The sequence below is a fragment of the Saccoglossus kowalevskii genome, chromosome 18 (genome assembly GCF_978046115.1).
Source record: "Saccoglossus kowalevskii chromosome 18, keSacKowa6.1, whole genome shotgun sequence".
In the NCBI taxonomy this organism is placed as follows: Eukaryota; Metazoa; Hemichordata; class Enteropneusta; family Harrimaniidae; genus Saccoglossus; species Saccoglossus kowalevskii.
In genome coordinates, this window is record NC_140658.1 from 31,074,182 (window position 1) to 31,095,128 (window position 20,947).

The following is a 20,947-nucleotide window of genomic DNA, read 5'->3' on the forward strand; positions in this document are numbered from 1 at the left end:
CCAACTACAACATACAAAGTAAAACAGCTTACCTTGTATAAGGACACCACCAACCACAACGTACAAAGTAAAACAGCTTACCTTGTATAAGGACACCACCAACCACAACGTACAAAGTAAAACAGCTTACCTTGTATAAGGACACCACCAACCACAACATACAAAGTAAAACAGCTTACCTTGTATAAGGACACCACCAACCACAACATACAAAGTAAAACAGCTTACCTTGTATAAGGACACCACCAACCACAACGTACAAAGTAAAACAGCTTACCTTGTATAAGGACACCACCAACCACAACATACAAAGTAAAACAGCTTACCTTGTATAAGGACACCACTAACCACAACGTACAAAGTAAAACAGCTTACCTTGTGTAAGGACACCACCAACCACAACATACAAAGTAAAACAGCTTACCTTGTATAAGGACACCATCAACCACAATGTACAAAGTAAAACAGCTTACCTTGTATAAGGACACCACCAACCACAACATACAAAGTAAAACAGCTTACCTTGTATAAGGACACCACCAACCACAACATACAAAGTAAAACAGCTTACCTTGTATAAGGACACTACCAACCACAACATACAAAGTAAAACAGCTTACCTTGTATAAGGACACCACCAACCACAACGTACAAAGTAAAACAGCTTACCTTGTATAAGGACACCACCAACCACAACGTACAAAGTAAAACAGCTTACCTTGTATAAGGACACCACCAACCACAACGTACAAAGTAAAACAGCTTACCTTGTATAAGGACACCATCAACCACAACATACAAAGTAAAACAGCTTACCTTGTATAAGGACACCACCAACCACAACATACAAAGTAAAACAGCTTACCTTGTATAAGGACACCACCAACCACAACGTACAAAGTAAAACAGCTTACCTTGTATAAGGACACCACCAACCACAATGTACAAAGTAAAACAGCTTACCTTGTATAAGGACACCACCAACCACAACATACAAAGTAAAACAGCTTACCTTGTATAAGGACACCACCAACCACAACATACAAAGTAAAACAGCTTACCTTGTATAAGGACACCACCAACCACAACATACAAAGTAAAACAGCTTACCTTGTATAAGGACACTACCAACCACAACATACAAAGTAAAACAGCTTACCTTGTATAAGGACACCACCAACCACAACGTACAAAGTAAAACAGCTTACCTTGTATAAGGACACCACCAACCACAACGTACAAAGTAAAACAGCTTACCTTGTATAAGGACACCACCAACCACAACGTACAAAGTAAAACAGCTTACCTTGTATAAGGACACCACCAACCACAACATACAAAGTAAAACAGCTTACCTTGTATAAGGACACCACCAACCACAACATACAAAGTAAAACAGCTTACCTTGTATAAGGACACCACCAAACACAACGTACAAAGTAAAACAGCTTACCTTGTATAAGGACACCACCAACCACAACATACAAAGTAAAACAGCTTACCTTGTATAAGGACACCACCAACCACAACATACAAAGTAAAACAGCTTACCGTGTATAAGGACACCACCAACCACAACGTACAAAGTAAAACAGCTTACCTTGTATAAGGACACCACCAACCACAACATACAAAGTAAAACAGCTTACCTTGTATAAGGACACCACCAACCACAACATACAAAGTAAAACAGCTTACCTTGTATAAGGACACCACCAACCACAACATACAAAGTAAAACAGCTTACCTTGTATAAGGACACCACCAACCACAACATACAAAGTAAAACAGCTTACCTTGTATAAGGACACCACCAACCACAACGTACAAAGTAAAACAGCTTACCTTGTATAAGGACACCACCAACCACAACATACAAAGTAAAACAGCTTACCTTGTATAAGGACACCACCAACCACAACATACAAAGTAAAACAGCTTACCTTGTATAAGGACACCACCAAGCACAACATACAAAGTAAAACAGCTTACCTTGTATAAGGACACCACCAACCACAACATACAAAGTAAAACAGCTTACCTTGTATAAGGACACCACCAACCACAACGTACAAAGTAAAACAGCTTACCTTGTATAAGGACACCACCAAACACAACGTACAAAGTAAAACAGCTTACCTTGTATAAGGACACCACCAACCACAACATACAAAGTAAAACAGCTTACCTTGTATAAGGACACCACCAACCACAACATACAAAGTAAAACAGCTTACCTTGCATAAGGACACCACCAACCACAACATACAAAGTAAAACAGCTTACCTTGTATAAGGACACCACCAACCACAACGTACAAAGTAAAACAGCTTACCTTGTATAAGGACACCACCAACCACAACATACAAAGTAAAACAGCTTACCTTGTATAAGGACACCACCAACCACAACATACAAAGTAAAACAGCTTACCTTGTATAAGAACACCACCAACCACAACGTACAAAGTAAAACAGCTTACCTTGTATAAGGACACCACCAACCACAACAAAGTAAAACAGCTTACCTTGTATAAGGACACCACCAACCACAACAAAGTAAAACAGCTTACCTTGTATAAGGACACCACCAAGCACAACATACAAAGTAAAACAGCTTACCTTGTATAAGGACACCACCAACCACAACATACAAAGTAAAACAGCTTACCTTGTATAAGGACACCACCAACCACAACATACAAAGTAAAACAGCTTACCTTGTATAAGGACACCACCAACCACAACATACAAAGTAAAACAGCTTACCTTGTAAAATAACACCACCAACCACAACGTACAAAGTAAAACAGCTTACCTTGTATAAGGACACCACCAACCACAACATACAAAGTAAAACAGCTTACCTTGTATAAGGACACCACCAACCACAACATACAAAGTAAAACAGCTTACCTTGTATAAGGACACCACCAACCACAACATACAAAGTAAAACAGCTTACCTTGTATAAGGACACCACTAACCACAACATACAAAGTAAAACAGCTTACCTTGTATAAGGACACCACCAACCACAATGTACAAAGTAAAACAGCTTACCTTGTATAAGGACACCACCAACCACAACATACAAAGTAAAACAGCTTACCTTGTATAAGGACACCACCAACCACAACATACAAAGTAAAACAGCTTACCTTGTATAAGGACACCACCAACCACAACATACAAAGTAAAACAGCTTACCTTGTATAAGGACACCACCAACCACAACATACAAAGTAAAACAGCTTACCTTGTATAAGGACACCACCAACCACAATGTACAAAGTAAAACAGCTTACCTTGTATAAGGACACCACCAACCACAACATACAAAGTAAAACAGCTTACCTTGTATAAGGACACCACCAACCACAACATACAAAGTAAAACAGCTTACCTTGTATAAGGACACCACCAACCACAACATACAAAGTAAAACAGCTTACCTTGTATAAGGACACCACCAACCACAACATACAAAGTAAAACAGCTTACCTTGTATAAGGACACCACCAACCACAATGTACAAAGTAAAACAGCTTACCTTGTATAAGGACACCACCAACCACAACATACAAAGTAAAACAGCTTACCTTGTATAAGGACACCACCAACCACAACATACAAAGTAAAACAGCTTACCTTGTGTAAGGACACCACCAACCACAACATACAAAGTAAAACAGCTTACCTTGTATAAGGACACCACCAACCACAACATACAAAGTAAAACAGCTTACCTTGTATAAGGACACCACCAACCACAACGTACAAAGTAAAACAGCTTACCTTGTATAAGGACACCACCAACCACAACGTACAAAGTAAAACAGCTTACCTTGTATAAGGACACCACCAACCACAACGTACAAAGTAAAACAGCTTACCTTGTATAAGGACACCACCAACCACAACATACAAAGTAAAACAGCTTACCTTGTATAAGGACACCACCAACCACAACGTACAAAGTAAAACAGCTTACCTTGTATAAGGACACCACCAACCACAACATACAAAGTAAAACAGCTTACCTTGTATAAGGACACCACCAACCACAACATACAAAGTAAAACAGCTTACCTTGTATAAGGACACCACCAACCACAACATACAAAGTAAAACAGCTTACCTTGTATAAGGACACCACCAACCACAACATACAAAGTAAAACAGCTTACCTTGTATAAGGACACCATCAACCACAACGTACAAAGTAAAACAGCTTACCTTGTATAAGGACACCACCAACCACAACATACAAAGTAAAACAGCTTACCTTGTATAAGGACACCACCAACCACAACATACAAAGTAAAACAGCTTACCTTGTATAAGGACACCACCAACCACAACGTACAAAGTAAAACAGCTTACCTTGTATAAGGACACCACCAACCACAACGTACAAAGTAAAACAGCTTACCTTGTATAAGGACACCACCAACCACAACATACAAAGTAAAACAGCTTACCTTGTATAAGGACACCACCAACCACAACATACAAAGTAAAACAGCTTACCTTGTATAAGGACACCACCAACCACAACATACAAAGTAAAACAGCTTACCTTGTATAAGGACACCACCAACCACAACATACAAAGTAAAACAGCTTACCTTGTATAAGGACACCACCAACCACAACATACAAAGTAAAACAGCTTACCTTGTATAAGGACACCACCAAGCACAACGTACAAAGTAAAACAGCTTACCTTGTATAAGGACACCACCAACCACAACGTACAAAGTAAAACAGCTTACCTTGTATAAGGACACCACCAACCACAACATACAAAGTAAAACAGCTTACCTTGTATAAGGACACCACCAACCACAACATACAAAGTAAAACAGCTTACCTTGTATAAGGACACCACCAACCACAACATACAAAGTAAAACAGCTTACCTTGTATAAGGACACCACCAACCACAACATACAAAGTAAAACAGCTTACCTTGTATAAGGACACCACCAACCACAACATACAAAGTAAAACAGCTTACCTTGTATAAGGACACCACCAACCACAACGTACAAAGTAAAACAGCTTACCTTGTATAAGGACACCACCAACCACAACATACAAAGTAAAACAGCTTACCTTGTATAAGGACACCACCAAGCACAACATACAAAGTAAAACAGCTTACCTTGTATAAGAACACCACCAACCACAACGTACAAAGTAAAACAGCTTACCTTGTATAAGGACACCACCAACCACAACATACAAAGTAAAACAGCTTACCTTGTATAAGGACACCACCAACCACAACATACAAAGTAAAACAGCTTACCTTGTATAAGGACACCACCAACCACAACATACAAAGTAAAACAGCTTACCTTGTATAAGAACACCACCAACCACAACGTACAAAGTAAAACAGCTTACCTTGTATAAGGACACCACCAACCACAACATACAAAGTAAAACAGCTTACCTTGTATAAGGACACCACCAACCACAACATACAAAGTAAAACAGCTTACCTTGTATAAGGACACCACCAACCACAATGTACAAAGTAAAACAGCTTACCTTGTATAAGGACACCACCAACCACAACATACAAAGTAAAACAGCTTACCTTGTATAAGGACACCACCAACCACAACATACAAAGTAAAACAGCTTACCTTGTATAAGGACACCACCAACCACAACATACAAAGTAAAACAGCTTACCTTGTATAAGGACACCACCAACCACAACATACAAAGTAAAACAGCTTACCTTGTATAAGGACACCACCAACCACAACATACAAAGTAAAACAGCTTACCTTGTATAAGGACACCACCAACCACAATGTACAAAGTAAAACAGCTTACCTTGTATAAGGACACCACCAACCACAACATACAAAGTAAAACAGCTTACCTTGTATAAGGACACCACCAACCACAACATACAAAGTAAAACAGCTTACCTTGTGTAAGGACACCACCAACCACAACATACAAAGTAAAACAGCTTACCTTGTATAAGGACACCACCAACCACAACATACAAAGTAAAACAGCTTACCTTGTATAAGGACACCACCAACCACAACGTACAAAGTAAAACAGCTTACCTTGTATAAGGACACCACCAACCACAACGTACAAAGTAAAACAGCTTACCTTGTATAAGGACACCACCAACCACAACGTACAAAGTAAAACAGCTTACCTTGTATAAGGACACCACCAACCACAACATACAAAGTAAAACAGCTTACCTTGTATAAGGACACCACCAACCACAACGTACAAAGTAAAACAGCTTACCTTGTATAAGGACACCACCAACCACAACGTACAAAGTAAAACAGCTTACCTTGTATAAGGACACCACCAACCACAACATACAAAGTAAAACAGCTTACCTTGTATAAGGACACCACCAACCACAACATACAAAGTAAAACAGCTTACCTTGTATAAGGACACCACCAACCACAACGTACAAAGTAAAACAGCTTACCTTGTATAAGGACACCACCAACCACAACATACAAAGTAAAACAGCTTACCTTGTATAAGGACACCACCAACCACAACGTACAAAGTAAAACAGCTTACCTTGTATAAGGACACCACCAACCACAACATACAAAGTAAAACAGCTTACCTTGTATAAGGACACCACCAACCACAACATACAAAGTAAAACAGCTTACCTTGTATAAGGACACCACCAACCACAACGTACAAAGTAAAACAGCTTACCTTGTATAAGGACACCACCAACCACAACGTACAAAGTAAAACAGCTTACCTTGTATAAGGACACCACCAACCACAACATACAAAGTAAAACAGCTTACCTTGTATAAGGACACCACCAACCACAACATACAAAGTAAAACAGCTTACCTTGTATAAGGACACCACCAACCACAACATACAAAGTAAAACAGCTTACCTTGTATAAGGACACCACCAACCACAACATACAAAGTAAAACAGCTTACCTTGTATAAGGACACCACCAACCACAACGTACAAAGTAAAACAGCTTACCTTGTATAAGGACACCACCAACCACAACATACAAAGTAAAACAGCTTACCTTGTATAAGGACACCACCAACCACAACATACAAAGTAAAACAGCTTACCTTGTATAAGGACACCACCAACCACAACGTACAAAGTAAAACAGCTTACCTTGTATAAGGACACCACCAACCACAACATACAAAGTAAAACAGCTTACCTTGTATAAGGACACCACCAACCACAACATACAAAGTAAAACAGCTTACCTTGTATAAGGACACCACCAACCACAACATACAAAGTAAAACAGCTTACCTTGTATAAGGACACCACCAACCACAACATACAAAGTAAAACAGCTTACCTTGTATAAGGACACCACCAAGCACAACGTACAAAGTAAAACAGCTTACCTTGTATAAGGACACCACCAACCACAACGTACAAAGTAAAACAGCTTACCTTGTATAAGGACACCACCAACCACAACATACAAAGTAAAACAGCTTACCTTGTATAAGGACACCACCAACCACAACATACAAAGTAAAACAGCTTACCTTGTATAAGGACACCACCAACCACAACATACAAAGTAAAACAGCTTACCTTGTATAAGGACACCACCAACCACAACATACAAAGTAAAACAGCTTACCTTGTATAAGGACACCACCAACCACAACATACAAAGTAAAACAGCTTACCTTGTATAAGGACACCACCAAGCACAACGTACAAAGTAAAACAGCTTACCTTGTATAAGGACACCACCAACCACAACGTACAAAGTAAAACAGCTTACCTTGTATAAGGACACCACCAACCACAACATACAAAGTAAAACAGCTTACCTTGTATAAGGACACCACCAACCACAACATACAAAGTAAAACAGCTTACCTTGTATAAGGACACCACCAACCACAACATACAAAGTAAAACAGCTTACCTTGTATAAGGACACCACCAACCACAACATACAAAGTAAAACAGCTTACCTTGTATAAGGACACCACCAACCACAACATACAAAGTAAAACAGCTTACCTTGTATAAGGACACCACCAAGCACAACGTACAAAGTAAAACAGCTTACCTTGTATAAGGACACCACCAACCACAACGTACAAAGTAAAACAGCTTACCTTGTATAAGGACACCACCAACCACAACATACAAAGTAAAACAGCTTACCTTGTATAAGGACACCACCAACCACAACATACAAAGTAAAACAGCTTACCTTGTATAAGGACACCACCAACCACAACATACAAAGTAAAACAGCTTACCTTGTATAAGGACACCACCAACCACAACATACAAAGTAAAACAGCTTACCTTGTATAAGGACACCACCAACCACAACATACAAAGTAAAACAGCTTACCTTGTATAAGGACACCACCAACCACAACGTACAAAGTAAAACAGCTTACCTTGTATAAGGACACCACCAACCACAACATACAAAGTAAAACAGCTTACCTTGTATAAGGACACCACCAAGCACAACATACAAAGTAAAACAGCTTACCTTGTATAAGAACACCACCAACCACAACGTACAAAGTAAAACAGCTTACCTTGTATAAGGACACCACCAACCACAACATACAAAGTAAAACAGCTTACCTTGTATAAGGACACCACCAACCACAACATACAAAGTAAAACAGCTTACCTTGTATAAGGACACCACCAACCACAACATACAAAGTAAAACAGCTTACCTTGTATAAGAACACCACCAACCACAACGTACAAAGTAAAACAGCTTACCTTGTATAAGGACACCACCAACCACAACGTACAAAGTAAAACAGCTTACCTTGTATAAGGACACCACCAACCACAACGTACAAAGTAAAACAGCTTACCTTGTATAAGGACACCACCAACCACAACATACAAAGTAAAACAGCTTACCTTGTATAAGGACACCACCAACCACAACGTACAAAGTAAAACAGCTTACCTAGTATAAGGACACCACCAACCACAACATACAAAGTAAAACAGCTTACCTTGTATAAGGACACCACCAACCACAACATACAAAGTAAAACAGCTTACCTTGTATAAGGACACCACCAACCACAACGTACAAAGTAAAACAGCTTACCTTGTATAAGGACACCACCAACCACAACGTACAAAGTAAAACAGCTTACCTTGTATAAGGACACCACCAACCACAACGTACAAAGTAAAACAGCTTACCTTGTATAAGGACACCACCAACCACAACATACAAAGTAAAACAGCTTACCTTGTATAAGGACACCACCAACCACAACATACAAAGTAAAACAGCTTACCTTGTATAAGGACACCACCAACCACAACATACAAAGTAAAACAGCTTACCTTGTATAAGGACACCACCAACCACAACATACAAAGTAAAACAGCTTACCTTGTGTAAGGACACCACCAACCACAACATACAAAGTAAAACAGCTTACCTTGTATAAGGACACCACCAACCACAACATACAAAGTAAAACAGCTTACCTTGTATAAGGACACCACCAACCACAACGTACAAAGTAAAACAGCTTACCTTGTATAAGGACACCACCAACCACAACGTACAAAGTAAAACAGCTTACCTTGTATAAGGACACCACCAACCACAACGTACAAAGTAAAACAGCTTACCTTGTATAAGGACACCACCAACCACAACATACAAAGTAAAACAGCTTACCTTGTATAAGGACACCACCAACCACAACGTACAAAGTAAAACAGCTTACCTTGTATAAGGACACCACCAACCACAACGTACAAAGTAAAACAGCTTACCTTGTATAAGGACACCACCAACCACAACATACAAAGTAAAACAGCTTACCTTGTATAAGGACACCACCAACCACAACATACAAAGTAAAACAGCTTACCTTGTATAAGGACACCACCAACCACAACGTACAAAGTAAAACAGCTTACCTTGTATAAGGACACCACCAACCACAACATACAAAGTAAAACAGCTTACCTTGTATAAGGACACCACCAACCACAACGTACAAAGTAAAACAGCTTACCTTGTATAAGGACACCACCAACCACAACATACAAAGTAAAACAGCTTACCTTGTATAAGGACACCACCAACCACAACATACAAAGTAAAACAGCTTACCTTGTATAAGGACACCACCAACCACAACGTACAAAGTAAAACAGCTTACCTTGTATAAGGACACCACCAACCACAACGTACAAAGTAAAACAGCTTACCTTGTATAAGGACACCACCAACCACAACATACAAAGTAAAACAGCTTACCTTGTATAAGGACACCACCAACCACAACATACAAAGTAAAACAGCTTACCTTGTATAAGGACACCACCAACCACAACATACAAAGTAAAACAGCTTACCTTGTATAAGGACACCACCAACCACAACATACAAAGTAAAACAGCTTACCTTGTATAAGGACACCACCAACCACAACATACAAAGTAAAACAGCTTACCTTGTATAAGGACACCACCAAGCACAACGTACAAAGTAAAACAGCTTACCTTGTATAAGGACACCACCAACCACAACGTACAAAGTAAAACAGCTTACCTTGTATAAGGACACCACCAACCACAACATACAAAGTAAAACAGCTTACCTTGTATAAGGACACCACCAACCACAACATACAAAGTAAAACAGCTTACCTTGTATAAGGACACCACCAACCACAACATACAAAGTAAAACAGCTTACCTTGTATAAGGACACCACACGGCAAATGTGATATCCCAGAGTTCAATGCGTTTTGTACCATCCAATATACACTTTATCTCCGCACGAGGGCGCAATTTCAAATTGAAAGAAAAACTAGCATACACGCTATTAAATACCATTCTATGACCTCAATTGACCCACCAGCCTCATTCCCAACTTGATACTGGAATTCTCATTTTTTTGATGTATTTAAAGTTTTTTACCCGGATCGTTTTAACCATTTCAATAAATAGTTATAGACTATAATTGATTATGCGAAATTACTGCATTTTTGGTGGTTTTTGGCCTACTCCTCTCACTGTTATGTTAGAATTACCGCGAGAGTGCCTCCTATGGATTGTCAACATGGCGGCTCACAAAGTTACGTTCGGTAAGTCCTTTTTTTTTTACGTTTTACACAAGAAAAAAGCAATTTTTAGAAAATAACGTTCGATTTCTTCAATTGTTGGCGCCTTTTTTGTTGCAAAAATTCTGGTCGTGAAAATGAAAAACGTAATTTTGTTGGGGATTTCGAGAGCTTTACAACGATATGTAGATCGACCATATACACGTTATGTCCCTCATAGGAGTAGTGAATAAAGTGTCATAATGTATTTTGTCATTAATTTGCATACCATATATTCACTATTGAGATAATATATACACTTTTGAGATACTATGGGTATAGGGATAAAATGAACATTTTCCATGTATCTGTTTTTGATACCAATGCATTTCATTCGTTTCTCTCAATATTATTTTCTGACATATTATTCATAATAAATTATGTAATATTAAAGTGAGAATATACTAAATATAGTTAATAACAAATGATTTTCAAAAAAAATGTGCCACGCCCCCTCCACTTGCCCCATTTCTCCAGTAAGCGTGACACACATTGATGTGTTTGAAGTTGAAGAATTAATACCTAGAAAATAGTGTCATTACAAATTTGACAATTTAGGCTGACTTTAGAATAGTTTTACCAAGTGTAAATAATAATTTATTATTATGACAGATTTTTTATATTAAATATTGAGATTAGTTTAATAACAAATGATTTTCAAAGAAAATGTGCCAGGCCCCCTCCACATGCCCCATTTTTTACAGTCAAAGACTTCATAGAAAATAGTGTCATTACAAATTTGACAATTTAGGCTGACTTTGGAATAGTTTTACCAAGTGTAAATAATAATTTATTATTATGACAGATTTTTGATATTAAATATTGAGATTAGTAATGCATCTTGTGTTTTGTTTCAGATCTTTTGTGCTGAACTTACCATGGACAGTTTGCATGTGACGAGTGATACCTGGCTTGATTTTATATACAACATGGAGATGTGATGCACATAGTGTGCATTTGTATTCCTTGTGTGTGCCAAATAAAATTTCAAAATGTGATTCAGCAGAATCCAACAAATTCACTTCAATGTGTTCAGTGTATTTAATTTCAAATGCTAGTGAAGCTGCTTCAAGTTTCTTATCAAGTTTGTTAAGATCATCCTTTTTAGTAACTTGAAGTAACTTTGCTGAATGATTTGCTTCATTAATTTCAACCTTGGTATCAAATTGGTCGACCAGTTTTGTTTCATATTGCTTCACATCATGTTTTTGATCTTCAGATAACTTTGCAAACTTTTGTATAAATTCCAGTTGTTGGTCGATCTTTTGAGCCTCGTTGAAGAGCTTGTCAATTAGTTTACCCACGTTTCTCAATTTAGCATGAAGGTGATCCATAGTGTATTCATTTATGGGGTCATACTTTATAAGAGGATGATTACTCTGACCATTACTTTTTCCTTCTGCCCATGAATTCATATCCGCAAGAGTGATAGACATATCCCATTCATGATTTGGATTGTGACATTTATGAACTGTAGCCAAACATAAATTGCAGAAAAAAATGGTATTCTTTCCCTGCAAGACCAAACTTTTATACTTTTCATCTCGTTCCAGTTTTCTACAGTATTTCATCCCCTTTATACCATGTTGGGCAAATTTTTCAGTGCATGCCAGAACAGGAAGAATATCAACTTCTATCAGTGCATCACTCTCTGGGGCATTTATAATGGCAAATGGAATGCGGCTTGCATCAGAAGACTGGATTTGGATTTCTCCATACTTCATTACCATTATATTTTATCAGACGTATAGCACCACTGATGGCAAATACTTTGAAATTTTGGGACACTCCCTTGAAATCTTGGAAAGTGTGGCCACCCTCACCTACAACTATTTCTAACTTCTGTCTCTCATTTTCATCATCAAGGTCATAATCCAATTTCTTTTCAGTCAATATGTTGAGGACACTTCTCCAAACCAGGCCTTCAATATCATGAACAAACCAGCCCTTTTTATCTTGAGAGGCAGTTTCTGACACCATAGTGTGGAACCGTTTCAAATTATTTGAGAATTCTTGAAACATTTTCTTGTGTTCTCAGAGATTTCTCTAAACCATCATTGTCAGATTCAGATAGACCGCCCCCTAGATGGATAAATATGTGTTCTGCTTCAGAATCATTCCATAATTTCTGGGAAGATGGTGCTGCTAATAAAGCCAATTTAACAGAAGGAGGCAGAATATCTGATGTAATGGCTTCCTTGAAAAATGATACAGATAATACTGATTTGGCAAATGTTTTATCTTTATTTAATCGTAATTGCCAAAGGGCACTCTCATCAAATCCAGACAACTTTTCACCTACTGCCTGGTGCTGATTTAAGATTTTACTGATGTAGGCTCGACTCCCAGTGGCTTTCTTAGAAATTGCTGATCTTTTCGTGCTAAATAGAACTGCAAGAGAGACTTCCAAATATTTCTTTGAATCATCCCATTCGTGACCCTTTAAATTTTCCAGCAAATTTCTCACCACTTGTCTTACTTGAGATGGCCCTTTTTGAATGATCAAATCGGAAAGTTGCCCTATTTCATTAGCAACGAGCGATCTCGCCTTCATCAGCTTAAATCTGTGAAAAGCACGGCTGGCAATAGAGCTTGCCGTTATTCCCATAACGAACAAATCATTCGACGCGATAGCATAAAATCGCCTACAAACCATTCGAAGTGAGCACATCGTTTTAACTTTCTCGAACTGTGAACTATAGTCATCACTGTCATTAAAAAAGCAACAAAACCCGAATATTCGAGTCAAAATCTCGGAAGAAAGATCAGAAAGCGAACGACCTTGTGTGCCGACGGACAACATCGGCGATCGAGTGAGCAGTTGAAGCCAATTTCCCACGTAATTTTGCGGCTAAACTTGCCTGCTTGACTCTTTTGGATACTCTTAGCATGATTGTGTAGGAATACGTCCAGAAAATGTGATATTGGTACAATAAATCGCACGATAAGCACATGGAAGTCTGACCCGGAAACAACTCAAGCGCTAAAAACGATTTTTGCGCAGAACGATGCCAGAATTTCAGTTCTGCGCATAGCAATATGCGTTGGTACAGAACGTGTTGAATTCTGGGTAAAACCTCGTACCGTGCACCACCAACCACAACATACAAAGTAAAACAGCTTACCTTGTATAAGGACACCACCAACCACAACATACAAAGTAAAACAGCTTACCTTGTATAAGGACACCACCAACCACAACGTACAAAGTAAAACAGCTTACCTTGTATAAGGACACCACCAACCACAACATACAAAGTAAAACAGCTTACCTTGTATAAGGACACCACCAAGCACAACATACAAAGTAAAACAGCTTACCTTGTATAAGAACACCACCAACCACAACGTACAAAGTAAAACAGCTTACCTTGTATAAGGACACCACCAACCACAACGTACAAAGTAAAACAGCTTACCTTGTATAAGGACACCACCAACCACAACGTACAAAGTAAAACAGCTTACCTTGTATAAGGACACCACCAACCACAACATACAAAGTAAAACAGCTTACCTTGTATAAGGACACCACCAACCACAACGTACAAAGTAAAACAGCTTACCTAGTATAAGGACACCACCAACCACAACATACAAAGTAAAACAGCTTACCTTGTATAAGGACACCACCAACCACAACATACAAAGTAAAACAGCTTACCTTGTATAAGGACACCACCAACCACAACGTACAAAGTAAAACAGCTTACCTTGTATAAGGACACCACCAACCACAACGTACAAAGTAAAACAGCTTACCTTGTATAAGGACACCACCAACCACAACGTACAAAGTAAAACAGCTTACCTTGTATAAGGACACCACCAACCACAACATACAAAGTAAAACAGCTTACCTTGTATAAGGACACCACCAACCACAACATACAAAGTAAAACAGCTTACCTTGTATAAGGACACCACCAACCACAACATACAAAGTAAAACAGCTTACCTTGTATAAGGACACCACCAACCACAACATACAAAGTAAAACAGCTTACCTTGTATAAGGACACCACCAACCACAACGTACAAAGTAAAACAGCTTACCTTGTATAAGGACACCACCAACCACAACATACAAAGTAAAACAGCTTACCTTGTATAAGGACACCATCAACCACAATGTACAAAGTAAAACAGCTTACCTTGTATAAGGACACCACCAACCACAACATACAAAGTAAAACAGCTTACCTTGTATAAGGACACCACCAACCACAACATACAAAGTAAAACAGCTTACCTTGTATAAGGACACCACCAACCACAATGTACAAAGTAAAACAGCTTACCTTGTATAAGGACACCACCAACCACAACATACAAAGTAAAACAGCTTACCTTGTATAAGGACACCACCAACCACAATGTACAAAGTAAAACAGCTTACCTTGTATAAGGACACCACCAACCACAACATACAAAGTAAAACAGCTTACCTTGTATAAGAATACCACCAACCACAACATACAAAGTAAAACAGCTTACCTTGTATAAGAACACCACCAACCACAACGTACAAAGTAAAACAGCTTACCTTGTATAAGGACACCACCAACCACAACATACAAAGTAAAACAGCTTACCTTGTATAAGGACACCACCAACCACAACATACAAAGTAAAACAGCTTACCTTGTATAAGGACACCACCAACCACAACATACAAAGTAAAACAGCTTACCTTGTATAAGAACACCACCAACCACAACGTACAAAGTAAAACAGCTTACCTTGTATAAGGACACCACCAACCACAACATACAAAGTAAAACAGCTTACCTTGTATAAGGACACCACCAACCACAACATACAAAGTAAAACAGCTTACCTTGTATAAGGACACCACCAACCACAACATACAAAGTAAAACAGCTTACCTTGTATAAGGACACCACCAACCACAACGTACAAAGTAAAACAGCTTACCTTGTATAAGGACACCACCAACCACAACATACAAAGTAAAACAGCTTACCTTGTATAAGGACACCATCAACCACAATGTACAAAGTAAAACAGCTTACCTTGTATAAGGACACCACCAACCACAACATGCAAAGTAAAACAGCTTACCTCATATAAGGACACCACCACATTGCCAGAAATAGACAATAGAATCTGGTCAAGTAGAGATTTCCTGTCTATCCTATTGCAGTGACTATAATTACATGCAAAATTATTCAAGACAACAGATGATGTCATAGACTTTTAAGGTCTATTGTTTAGCCTAATTGAGAGTATATTGTTATGTTAAGTAGTTCACAGCTTGGGGTTGGAAACAATAGTAAGTGAGGTAATCTATTGTTTCCTTTGTTCTGTGTCCACTTGTATTTGTCAGCTGATCATATGAAGCCATGTAATAAATGGTTGTGGTTACCAGAGAACGAGATAGTACCCTTAGGTACACTCTTAAGATGGCATTGAAGACAGCCACCCGTTATATACTTAAGGATGCGGTAGAGTTATTTTCGTGAATTTTGCTTTTTTTGTTATTACTTTTGTAAAGTTATTGGGCTCATAATTTTATCAAAATTAAAACTGAAACACATCTAGAATACCCTTTTTTTAAAAAAAAAAATAAGAAAAACTACTTGTATAACGGGATACTGTACAATTTGTTTTTGAGATAAAAGTCTGGACGCAAACAATAACATTGACTGATTGCGTAATTTGCATAATCCCTTCACGACAGAAACAGTGCACACTGAAGACGACGCGGTCATATCAACTCCGGCTCCTGATTATTGATCAATCACAAAAAAGAGGCCCCAAGGAAAAACTCAAAACGCAGTTCAGAGGAAGCGAAACTTTACTTATAACAGAACTGCATTGCCGACAGTACAATGGGGTTCACACTTTGAGTATTCAAACCAAGAAGGTAAAATTTCGTCAGCAAACATGATCAATTTCCATCTTCCAAAAAGTCGGGCAGACAAGTTATGCAGGGCCGCCGTGTACTGTAACAACTTCGCTTCTTTTTGGAGGACGAATACGGACCCAAAACTTTATAGTTTTGGATTTTATTACTGCAAGGCTACTAAGTGACTCCATGTTATGTGTTTTGTTGTAAAAATCAGTCCATCTGATGCTTTAAATGTCCAAAATTAGCGCAGCGCAACGTGACAAATGTTTTGTTTTTTGGCGTTTCCAGGCAGAAGAAATCTGACGCCATGGAGGTCATTCAAGTGAGTTGTGCGTCGTCAGAAATTGACCTACTTTCATGAAATTCACACACATTGATAACGTATTGGCGCAGAATAAAACCCTTGAAGCATTTTTTGAGAACTTCTCGCAATAAAAAATAAAAGGCTTTTAAATTCCTTGTCTATGGGTGAAATAACAGGAAAAATGTAAATTGGTGTCATTGTAAACAAATATGCAATCTATGTTCTAACACTCTCGAGGCATTAACGGGGCTGATGCTGTCTTGATTTTTCAGCTTTCTTTTTTTACAGAACCCCTACGGTTTTCATACAAAACTAATTTTTATTCAAAATAACACCTCTATGTTTACTTAGTAATCACGTGACTAATTCGTGGTACATGTCACAGATCATTTTTTTCAAAAAGCTAGGAACAAGGGCTTCAAGAAAATATATAATTTGCTACGCTTCAAAACACTTTTCCTCATGAAAACAGTTTTTACTTTTTAGAGCATGATAACTCTACCGCATCCTTAATACAAAAATATGTGGACAAACTAATCTTGTAAATATCATTGTGGCAGTCAACGGCGATTGGTATGCAAATTACGTTTGTCTGACGCATTACAAAACAAAAGTCTAGACTGTCGTAGAATAATACACAACTCGCGGACAGACAGTGTGATGAAACCCCTTTTTTACAAAGAGGAAAAACGGCCGATACAATATATTGATCTTGTGGTCTGACCTTCAGCATCAAAAGCAGTATGGCGATAGTGCTTCGCGTTCGAAAAGTGGGATAATTTTTAACATGGAATAACGGACATAAACTAAATCTTGATTCAGGTTACTTCCTGTTGTTAATTGGATTAAAACAGTTATATTTGATAACAACTGGATCGTACATCTGTGTAAAAAATGCATGAATTTTAGCTCTAATTTGGGCAGCGAATACTGCGTCTACAACTGCGTTGGCTGCGTCGCCGTGTTCATTGAACCAGAGAGTATCCAGAACGAAGCGAACAAACTTGAACAGTCACCTGCGTTACTGCATTTATCTATTTTTAAAAATAGAGTTTGGCACACAATTACATATCGTCCATTGGTAATACACTGGGCCAGTGTAGGATATATCATCAAGTTTTACGGCAAGTTGGGCATTTAATGGTGGAGTTTTGATGGAAACATCTATAACATATCGAAAGCTTGGAACGTCACCTGTCTATTACGAAGCACACAAAAGTGAAAAAATGAAAAATATAAACTCAAAATTAAATTTTGTTTTAATAGATGTTTATGCAATGCATTCTCTATGGCACATCCTGTGATGTTTATTTGACTGGGGAACACTGGCCAGGGCGGAAGTCGGCCATCTTGTTCACTCATTTCTGGCAATGACCACAACAAAGTAAAACAGATTACCTTGTATAAGGACACCATCAACCACAATGTACAAAGTAAAACAGCTTACCTTGTATAAGGACACCACCAACCACAATGTACAAAGTAAAACAGCTTACCTTGTATAAGGACACCACCAACCACAACATACAAAGTAAAACAGCTTACCTTGTATAAGGACACCACCAACCACAACGTACAAAGTAAAACAGCTTACCTTGTATAAGGACACCACCAACCACAACATACAAAGTAAAACAGCTTACCTTGTATAAGGACACCACCAACCACAACATACAAAGTAAAACAGCTTACCTTGTATAAGGACACCACCAACCACAACGTACAAAGTAAAACAGCTTACCTTGTATAAGGACACCACCAACCACAACGTACAAAGTAAAACAGCTTACCTTGTATAAGGACACCACCAACCACAACATACAAAGTAAAACAGCTTACCTTGTATAAGGACACCACCAACCACAACATACAAAGTAAAACAGCTTACCTTGTATAAGGACACCACCAACCACAACATACAAAGTAAAACAGCTTACCTTGTATAAGGACACCACTAACCACAACATACAAAGTAAAACAGCTTACCTTGTATAAGGACACCACCAACCACAACATACAAAGTAAAACAGCTTACCTTGTATAAGGACACCACCAACCACAACGTACAAAGTAAAACAGCTTACCTTGTATAAGGACACCACCAACCACAACATACAAAGTAAAACAGCTTACCTTGTGTAAGGACACCACAAACCACAACATACAAAGTAAAACAGCTTACCTTGTATAAGGACACCATCAACCACAATGTACAAAGTAAAACAGCTTACCTTGTATAAGGACACCACCAACCACAACATACAAAGTAAAACAGCTTACCTTGTATAAGGACACCACCAACCACAACGTACAAAGTAAAACAGCTTACCTTGTATAAGGACACCACCAACCACAACGTACAAAGTAAAACAGATTACCTTGTATAAGGACACCACCAACCACAACGTACAAAGTAAAACAGCTTACCTTGTATAAGGACACCACCAACCACAACGTACAAAGTAAAACAGCTTACCTTGTATAAGGACACCACCAACCACAACGTACAAAGTAAAACAGCTTACCTTGTATAAGGACACCACCAACCACAACATACAAAGTAAAACAGCTTACCTTGTATAAGGACACCACCAACCACAACGTACAAAGTAAAACAGCTTACCTAGTATAAGGACACCACCAACCACAACATACAAAGTAAAACAGCTTACCTTGTATAAGGACACCACCAACCACAACATACAAAGTAAAACAGCTTACCTTGTATAAGGACACCACCAACCACAACGTACAAAGTAAAACAGCTTACCTTGTATAAGGACACCACCAACCACAACGTACAAAGTAAAACAGCTTACCTTGTATAAGGACACCACCAACCACAACGTACAAAGTAAAACAGCTTACCTTGTATAAGGACACCACCAACCACAACATACAAAGTAAAACAGCTTACCTTGTATAAGGACACCACCAACCACAACATACAAAGTAAAACAGCTTACCTTGTATAAGGACACCACCAACCACAACATACAAAGTAAAACAGCTTACCTTGTATAAGGACACCACCAACCACAACATACAAAGTAAAACAGCTTACCTTGTATAAGGACACCACCAACCACAACGTACAAAGTAAAACAGCTTACCTTGTATAAGGACACCACCAACCACAACATACAAAGTAAAACAGCTTACCTTGTATAAGGACACCATCAACCACAATGTACAAAGTAAAACAGCTTACCTTGTATAAGGACACCACCAACCACAACATACAAAGTAAAACAGCTTACCTTGTATAAGGACACCACCAACCACAACATACAAAGTAAAACAGCTTACCTTGTATAAGGACACCACCAACCACAATGTACAAAGTAAAACAGCTTACCTTGTATAAGGACACCACCAACCACAACATACAAAGTAAAACAGCTTACCTTGTATAAGGACACCACCAACCACAACGTACAAAGTAAAACAGCTTACCTTGTATAAGGACACCACCAACCACAACATACAAAGTAAAACAGCTTACCTTGTATAAGGACACCACCAACCACAACGTACAAAGTAAAACAGCTTACCTTGTATAAGGACACCACCAACCACAACGTACAAAGTAAAACAGCTTACCTTG

General features: G+C 38.4%; 1 protein-coding gene and 1 long non-coding RNA gene across 2 annotated transcripts in view; one reads left to right on the forward strand and one right to left on the reverse strand.

Annotated features, from left to right (window-relative positions):
* The window catches only part of LOC102802138 (adenosine 3'-phospho 5'-phosphosulfate transporter 2-like), a 52,511-nt gene that overhangs the window by 11,688 nt on the left and 19,876 nt on the right, over positions 1-20,947 (reverse strand). The gene's annotated exons all lie outside the window — the stretch shown is intronic.
* LOC146732299 (uncharacterized) lies at positions 10,924-12,182 on the forward strand. Its single transcript, XR_014926980.1, has 2 exons — positions 10,924-11,146; positions 12,019-12,182. It is a non-coding gene; the product is annotated as an uncharacterized LOC146732299 (long non-coding RNA).